The following is a 9565-nucleotide window of genomic DNA, read 5'->3' on the forward strand; positions in this document are numbered from 1 at the left end:
ACTGAAGCAAATAAGTGTTAAGTGACTTGCCCAGGATCATACAGCTAATAAATGTCTGAGGACAGATTTTAACTTGGATCTTCCTGGCTCCAGATCCAGGGCTCTATCCATTGTACCACCAAGCTGCCCTGTGTGACTAGGCAATTCATTCAACCTCGGTTTGCCATCCATAAAGTGAGGATAATAATAGCACCTACCTCCCAGGGTTATCATGAGGATTTTTTTTTTAATTAAGATATTTGGGGTGGCTAGGTGGCGCAGTGAGCAGAGCACCAGCTCTGAAGTCAGGAGGACCTGAGTTCAAATCCCGCCTCAGACACTTAACACTTACTAGCCGTGTGACATTGGGCAAGTCACTTAACCCCAATTTCCCTCCAAAAAAATTTAATGTATTTGTAAAGTGCTTTGCAAACACTATAAAAATGGTAGCTCTTTTTATTATCTGCAAAGCAAAACTTGGAGGTTTAGTAAAGTGTATATGGTAGATGCTCTAGATATGTGTCTGACCCTATCACAAAGAATATATTTGAGCCTCAGGACAACATTTTAAAATTGATTTTACCTGTATTATCCCTTTATGGAGGGGAATATTAAGTGACCCTGTGATGGCTACACAGTTATCAAGTGCCAAAGGTAGGATTTCAACCCAGACCTTCCAAACAAATCCAATATTTTATTCAGCTGTGTCCTACTGTCTCAATAAGTATTGGAAGAGGCTGCTGTGAAGGACCCTGGACCTGGATACACTGCAGAATGGAGTGGCAGAGTAGCAGAGATGTAGATGGTTTATTAATAGATGATCATCAAAATTGATACTGCTATACTTGATTTGGGCCGCTAGGTGGCGCAGTGGATGGAGTCAGATTCCTTTTTGAACCTCAGATCTAGCTTCAGACACTATCTGTGTGACCCTGGGCAAGTAACTCACCCTGTTTGCCTCAGTTTCCTCATCTGGAAAATGAGGCGGAGAAGGAAATGGTAAACTACTCTAGTATTTTGCCAAGAAAAGCCCAAGGACAGAAAAATCCATGGGGTCACACAGAGTGACACAACTGCAAAATGACTAAATGACAAATATTGACTTTGGGAAACAAATGTACCCAGAGGTAGAGGTATATGCCCTTTAGACCTGCAAGTCAATACATAGATAAATGTTTGAAGGGGCCTGGTTGCCATAAGTGGATAATCTATTTGTGGGAATGTTGAGAGTTAATTGTAAGACCTTGCTGGTAGGCTGGGGTGAATCAAACTTTCAGGGAAAAGTGATGTCTGTTGGAAAGGATGGGGATTCTAGGTGGTTCCGTAGATAGAAGGCTGGATTTAGCATCGAGAAAACCCAAATGTGAAACCTGCCTCAGACACTAACTGTGTGACCCTGGACAAGTCACTTGCCTGCTTTTTGTCTTAGTTTCCTCATCTATAAAATGGGGATAATAATAGTACCTTCCTCACAGGGTTGTGAAGACAAAATGAGAAAAGCACCTTAAAGTACTATGTAAATGCTAACTATAATATTCCTCCTTAAACTCAGCAAAATTCAATGTGAAAACATTCAGTGCCTACTATACATGAAGTACCATGCTAACTTCTGGGGATAAAAAGACAAAAATAAAACAATCTGCCCTCAAAATTTTATGTTCTGCTCACAAAAGTTCAGCCTCTGCTACCCACAATTTTGAAATTCTTAGATCTAATCATAATTTCCTACCTTTCCATTTCTCCATATGCCCATTACCTCCTAAACTTAGCCTCTACCCTTGTCATAACCTCCCCAAACACCACCTTTCCATGAGTTTCCAAATCCTCACTCCTGCACTGATCTTATTTTCTTCCCTTCAGTCTTGATCACAGTTTTTGCTGTTCAGTCATTTTTCAGTCATGTCTCACTCTCTGAGGAAAGAAGTGGGGGTAGGGGAAGCTAGGTGGCGCAGTGAGTAGAGCACCAGCCCTGGAGTCAGGAGGACCTGAGTTCAAATCCAGCCTCAGACACTTAACATAAAAACTAGCTGTGTGACCTTGGGCAAGTTACTTAACCTGAATTACCCTACAAAAGCCAAAAAAAAAAAAAAGGTACTAGAGTGGGATTCCATTTCCTTCACCAGCTCATTTTACAGATGAGTAAACTGAGGCAAACATGGTTAAGTGATTTGCTCAGTGTCACACAGTAAGTATCTGAGGCTGGATTTGAACTCAGGAAGATGAGTCTTCCTGACTCCAGGCCCAGCACTCTATCTACTGAACCACCTAGCTGCCACCAAATCACAAAGTTAGCTAGTCCAACTTTATGCTGTCCTCCCCCCTTGAGTTCCTTGACTCTTTTTCAGTTCATACTCAACATCTTCCCAACTGCCTCAGTTGCTTCTCCCCTCTGATAGGGCTGAAGGGTGGAGCACTGACCTCCTTCCAAAGCCTTCCTTTAGAAGGAGGGCTGAGCCATCATCGGTCTTCTTGACCTTTGTCTTGCCACTGGACTTCCATGACTCTGGAGGAGAGAGTGAGACATGTCTTTGCAAAGCTCTGCCTCACTTATATCCAATTCATTCACAAGTCAAGACATCACCCCCTTGATGTCCTTGGTCCTCTTCCAGAATGAAGGAAAAACAACACCAAGTGTCTGTACGTTCCAGGTAACTCCACACTTTCCATCAAGAGCTCTGCTCAGTTTCAACTCCACAAAACAATATGCCTTTTTACCTAGTACTCTCTGGTCTCCCTCACCCTTTTCAGCTTCCTTTTTTTTTTTTTTTTTAATCTTCTCCCCTTAACTTGTAAACTCTTTGAGGACAGGAACTGTCTTTTTCTTACTTCTATCCCCAGCACTTAACAAAGTTCCTGGCACATAATAGGCACTTAAATCATTATTTCATCGAATCCTTGTTTTACCTATGCTTGTCCCTTTCCAAACCCCAACCCTAGATAAATCCCATCACCTCTGCCTGTAAGATGTAACCTCCAATAGAGGAAGGCACACAACTAGGCTGACGGGGTCTGTTACAAGTTTATGTTATGTGACTTGGATCCTTTACTTTTCCCTCATTGACTCGATTTCATTTCCCTCAGCAACTGCTAGGGCAGCTAGGTGGTACAATGGAAAGGGTACTGGGCCTGGAATCAGGAAGGTTTTTCTGAGTTAGCATCCAAGCTCAGACACTTACTAGCTATGGGACCCACCCTGGGCAAGTCACTTAACCCTGTTTGCCTCAGTTTCCTCATCTGTGAAATGAGCACAGTTTTCAAATATCACTTTTCCCCTCAATCATTTCAGCCAATCTGGTAGGTATAAAATGATATCTCAAGATTGTTATAATTTGCATCTCTCCAATAAATAATGACCTAGAACATTTTTTCATATGACTATAAATTGTTTTGATTCCTTCATTGAAAAACTGCTGTTATAAAAGACTATTATAAATACCAACATTAACTATAAAGGACATACAACTATATATATATATATATAAATATATATATATATACATATGTAATTATATATACATATTAATTATATATATACATATAAAGGACATAAAGATGCTATCTGGATCCAGAGAAAGAACTGATAAATAGAAGTATATATAGAATAATTTTACACATATATGTCTATTCATGTCTAATGTAGCCATCTCTAGGGAGGGGTGGGGAGAGGAAAGAAAAAAAAGAAATTTCCATGGTAATTTTTTTGTATATTTAAAAAGAATAGGGGCAGCCAGGTGGCTCAGCAAGTAAGAACACTGGCCCCAGTGTCGGGATGACCTGGGAATCAAATCCAGGCTCAGATACTTAGCACCACACCCAGAAATAACTGGCTGTGTAACCTTGAGCAAGTTACTTAACCCCAATTGCTTAAAAAAAAAAAAAGAATAGCAAGTTGTTCATAGCAAATTTGCAGTTTTGTGTGCAATCATCTTTTTTATTACCATACTATGGAAATGTTTGTTTTATTCCACAAATTAAAAATTAAATTAAAAAAAAAAAAACAAGAAAGGAGATGGTAAACCACTCCAGCCAAGAAAACTCCAAATGAGGTCACAAAGAATCAGACATGAATGAATAACAACAAACAACAGCAATTCCTTTTTGTTCCAAACTTCTTCTTTCCTTAAGTCACCCTTATCCCTCCCACTTAGCAAAGGATCTTGCTTCATATTCACTAAAAAAATTAAGGTCATCCGTAGATAGCTTCCTCTCTCCCTTCCCAGCTCTACACTTCAAATAACCTCTGCATCATCTCTCATTCTATCTCTCCTTTGTCCCAATGTTGGAGAAAGAGGTGACTTTTCATGTTAACACAAATTAACTATGTGGAGACTTAATCCCATCTTTTAGCCCCAAGAGATTGCCCATTTGATCATCTTCCCCTCCCTCATTTTAAATTTTTTAATCCCTTGTCTTGTTCCCAACTGTTTACAAATATTCCCAGGTTCTTAAACCTTCACTCAATGCCACTGTCCCCCTAAAATCTGTTGTATCTCTTCCCTTTCACAGCCAATGTCTTAGGAAAAGCTGCTTTCACTTTCCCTTATTCACTTAACACCCCTCCCCTTTAAATTTTTTTATAGTATTTTGTTTTTTTTATTACATGTAAAGACAAATTTTAACATTCACTTAACAATTTTGAGTTCCAAATTTTCTTCTTTTCTTACTTCCCCCCTCCCTAAGACAGTAAGCAATTTGATATAGGTTACTTATGTGTGAACATGTAAAATGTCTCCATATTAGTCATGTTGTGAAAGAAAAAAAGACCAAAAGAAAAAAAAAACATGAAAAAAAATAAAGGGAAAACAATATGCCTTGATATACATTCAGACTCCGTCAGTTCTTTCTCTGGATATTCCATTTTTCCTCATGAGTACTTTGGAATTGTCTTGGATCATTGTATTGCTACAAACAACTAAATCATTCACAGTTGATCATTATACAATGTTACTGTTACTATGTACAATGTTCTCCTGGTTCTTCTACTTCTCTTTGCATCAGTTCATTTAAGTCTTTCAAGGTTTTTGTGAAATCTACCTGCTCATCATTTCTTATAGCACAATAGTATTCCATTACATTCATATGCCATAACTTGTTGAGCCATTCACCAATTGATGGGTATCCCTTCAATTTCCAATTCCTTACCACCACAAAAAGAGCTGCTATAAATATTTTTGTACAAATAGACCCTCCTTTTTTTATGTCTTTGGGACACAGAACAAGTAGTATTATTGCTAGATCAAAAAGCATGCACAATTTTATTGCCTTTTGGCCATAAATCAGTGCTTAACCCTTTTCAACCTATCTTTGGACATTACCCAACAGAACCTGCCGTCTTCAAAATTACCAGATGATCTATTAGTTGTTAAATCCAAAAACCTTTTTTTTAGTCTTCATTCTTCTTAATTTCTCTGCAGTATTTGTCACTGTTTACCACCCTCTTCTCTCAGAGACTGTCTTCCCTACATTTGTGATAGTGTTCTCTCACATTTCTTCTCCTATCTGGCCACCCTTTCCCATCTAATATGCTGGATAAACCATCCATAACTCACCCCTTATTTGTACATTTCAAGGTTCTTCCTTGGATCCTCTTCTCTTTCTTCTCTACAGTATATCTTGGTGGTCTTATCAGCTTCCCTTGGCTTCGACTGGCATTTCTATGTAGATGACAGAGAGATGGAGAGAGAAAAAGAGAGAGATCTCCAAGCCATTCTCAATTCTTCCCTTGCTCTCTTCCCAACCCCCATATCTAATTAATTGCCAAATTTTCTCAATTCTACTTTCAGAATATCTTGCAGACAGTTCCTCTCCAATCACAGTCACCATCCTAATTTTGTTCTTCATTGTCTTGTCTGAACTATTGAAATAACCTCCTCATCAGCTTCCTTGACTCCAGATTCTCCCCTCTCCAGTCCACCCCTAACCTAGCTTCCAGGTTGATATTCTTAAAGCAGAAGTCTGACTGTATCATTCCCCTGTTCAAGAAGATGCAGAAATTCCTTCTAGTCTCTAGAATAAAATACAAATTCCTCTATTTAACTTGTAAAACCCTTCTCAGACTAACTTTAAGCTTCTTGTCCAGACTTATGTCACATTATTCTCTACAAATTCTACATTCTATCCAAATTGTCTTCCTTCCTTTTCCTTATACCTAACATTTCATCTACTGCCTGAGTGTCTTTGCATTCCCTCCAGTAGGTCTAACTTTCTTCAAAACTTAATTCAAGGGATGTGGAAGAGTTAGGACACTAAAGAACAATCTGGAATTATGCCCAAAGAGTTATCAAATCATCCATACTCTTTGACCCAGTAATACCACTACTAAGTCTATTTCCAAAAATAATTAGGTACAAAAGAAAAGAATCTATATGTTCTAAAATATTTATAGCATCTCTGTTTCTTGTGGTAAAGACCTGGAAATTTCAGGGCTGCCCATCAGTTGGGAAATGGCTGAACAAGTTGTGGTATATGATTATGACAGAATATTACTAAGCTATGAGAAATAATGGGATGATTTTAGAATGGAAAATTTACATTAAATAATGAAGAGCAAAATGAGCAGAATCAAGAGAACACTGTATACAGTAATAGCAATATTGTTTAAGAATGACTTTGGGGTGGCTAGGTGGCACAGTGAATAGAACACTGACCCTGGAGTCAGGAGCAACTGAGTTCAAATGCAGCCTCAGACACTTAACACTTACTTTTTTTTTTTTTCCAGAGCCACAGACAGTTTATCTTTCCAAATAAGATTAGGAAGAGAAATGAAGAACCCACTGGTAGTAAGTAGCAGAAGGCAAAAGTGTCTTCTTGGGTCTGTCTTGCCTTGGGCAAGTCACTTAACACCAATTGCCCTTCCTTCTTCCCTCCAAAAAAGGAAAAAAAAAAGAATGACTTTGAGCTAATAAGTTATTTTGATTATTAAAAATACCTAAATTAACTATAAAGGACATAGGAGGAAAGACACTATCTGCATCCAGAGAAAGAACAGATAAGTAGAAGTATGCATAGAATAATTTTACATATGTATATATATATACATATATATATATATATATATATATATATATATATCTGTGTTTAATGGTAGCCATCTCTGCAGTGGGGAAATGGAGGGAAAAAAATGGGAAAAAAGGAAATTTACGTGATAATTTTCTTGTATATTTGAAAGGAGTAGCAATTGTGCATAGTAGATTTGCAGTTTTATGTGCAATCATCTTTTTATTATACTATGTTATGAAATGCTTATTTTATTCCATAAATTAAAAATAAAATAATTTTTAAAAAGCTTAATTCAAGAGTCACCTCCTATAGGAAGTCTATCCAGATTGCCTTCCTATCCCCACAATTATTACTATTCTGCCCCCAAATTTACTTTGTATATACTTTGTTTAAAATTTTGAATTTGACTTCCTATACATATACTGTCTCCCCACCACCACCACTAGCACCACCACTCTTCTGATGTAAGCTTCTCTAGGGCAGGAGCTATTGGGTTTTTCACCTTTTCTTTCTTTTTTTTTTTTTTTTTTGCTTTTTGGAGGGCAATTGGGGTTAAGTGACTTGCCCAAAGTCATACGGCTAGTTTTTGTGTTAAGTGTCTGAGGCCGGATTTGAACTCAGGTCCTCCTGATTCCAGGGCTGGTGCTCTATTCACTGTGCCACCTAGCCACCACTGTTTTTCATCTTTTCATCCCTAAATCTTAAAGCAGTGTCTGGCACAGAATGAGTATTTAATCAACGTTTGTTGATTGAATCAGTATTGGGGAGAAATAATATTGCACAAGTAAATAAAAAGGATGTATAAAGTAGTACAAAATAATTTCATGTGAGAGCAAGCACTAACAATTGTGGTCATCACAAAAAGTCTTGTGTAGGAGCTGTGTTTTGACATGTAAGACAATTTGTACAAAGACAAGGAAGTGACAGATGAATATTGTCACTGGGAAATATTTTCGAGTCCAGTTTGCTAGAATGCCAAGTGTTTATGTGAAATTACTAAAAGTAGATGGGAACCTGGTTGTGGGGGCTTTTATAATTTTTCCTGGAGGAAATAAGGAGCCACTAAAAATTTTGTGTAGGGGGAAATCATAATCTAATTTGCTTCTAGGAATATAAACTTTAAGTTGTATGAAAAATGGATTGAGCGAGAGACTCAAAGCAATGAACCCAATTAGAAGGTTATTGCAGTAGTCTAGTCAAGAGGCAATGAGGGCATGAAGCTAAGTAGAAGCTGTGAGAATAGAGTAGAAAGGGTGGATTTGAGACATGTTATGGAATTGGTAACTGAATGGATATGAGAGTTGAGGGAGAGGGAAGAGGCACATCTGACTGAGATTTTGAACCTGGATGATTGGAAGAATGATGGTACCCTCAACAGGAATGGAGTTGTTTGAAAAAGCAATGGATTTTAGGAAAATGTGAGATCTGCTCTAGACATATTGACCTTAAGATGTCTGTGGAACATCCAGATGGAGATGTCCAACATGCAGATGGTACCATGAAACTGGAGTTCAGAAGAGATTCATTTTTAGAACTGGAAATGGGTGCATATCAGTTGGGGAATGGCTGAACAAGTTGTAGTATATGAATGTGATGGAATACTATTGTGCTATAAGAAATAAGAGCCCAGTGATCTCAGAAAAACATAGAAAGACACAAAATAATGAAGACCAAAACAAACAGAACCAAGAGAACATTGTATACAGTAAGAGCAATAATGTTTTAAGAATGACTTTGAGAGAATAAGTCATTTTGTCTATTACAAATACCCAAATTAATTATAAAGGACATATGAAGAAAAACACTATCTGCAATCAGAGGAAGAACTAATGAATAGAAGTATGTCTAGAATAATTTTACATACATACATGCATTGTGTATGTGTATATATACATACACACAAACATATATATATATATATATATATATATATATATATATATATATATACCTATTTATGTCTAATAGTAGCCACCTCTAGGGGGAAGGGGAGGGAAAAAATTACAAGAATAACTTTATTATGTATTTAAAAGGAATAGTAAGTTGTACATAATAGATTTGTAGTTTCATGTGCAATCATCTTTTTTATTACACTATATTATGGAAATACTTGCTTTATTCCATAAATTAAAAATAAAATAAATTTCTTAAAAAATAAGACATTCATTCTCTTCTCTATATTTATATGTATATGTGCATGTATACATACACATAATATAACATAAATATATATAAATATGTGTACATATCTAAATACATTTATATGTACATTATTTGCATTGGGGAGTAATTTTTATAGATAACTTGAGCTTTCTCTTTCACATTCTTTGATCTATGAACCAAAGAGGTTTTTTTTTTAGGGGGGGAGTCACAATGTATGGTTACTGCATTGAAGTTACAGGTTTGTTTGGGGTTTTTTTTTTGCCTTTTTTGGAGGGCAATTGGGGTTAAGTAACTTGTCCAAGGTTACATGGCTACTTTTTTTTGTGTGGGTGTTAAGTGTCTGAGGCTGGAACCAAACTCAGGTCCTCCTGATTCCGGGGTCGGTGCTTTACTCACTGCCCCAAAGAGGAAGAATCTTTTTTTT

Source organism: Petaurus breviceps, unplaced genomic scaffold (assembly GCF_028583685.1).
Source record: "Petaurus breviceps papuanus isolate PSGF00001 unplaced genomic scaffold, PetGlider_PUasm1.0 90847, whole genome shotgun sequence".
Classification (NCBI taxonomy): Eukaryota; Metazoa; Chordata; class Mammalia; order Diprotodontia; family Petauridae; genus Petaurus; species Petaurus breviceps.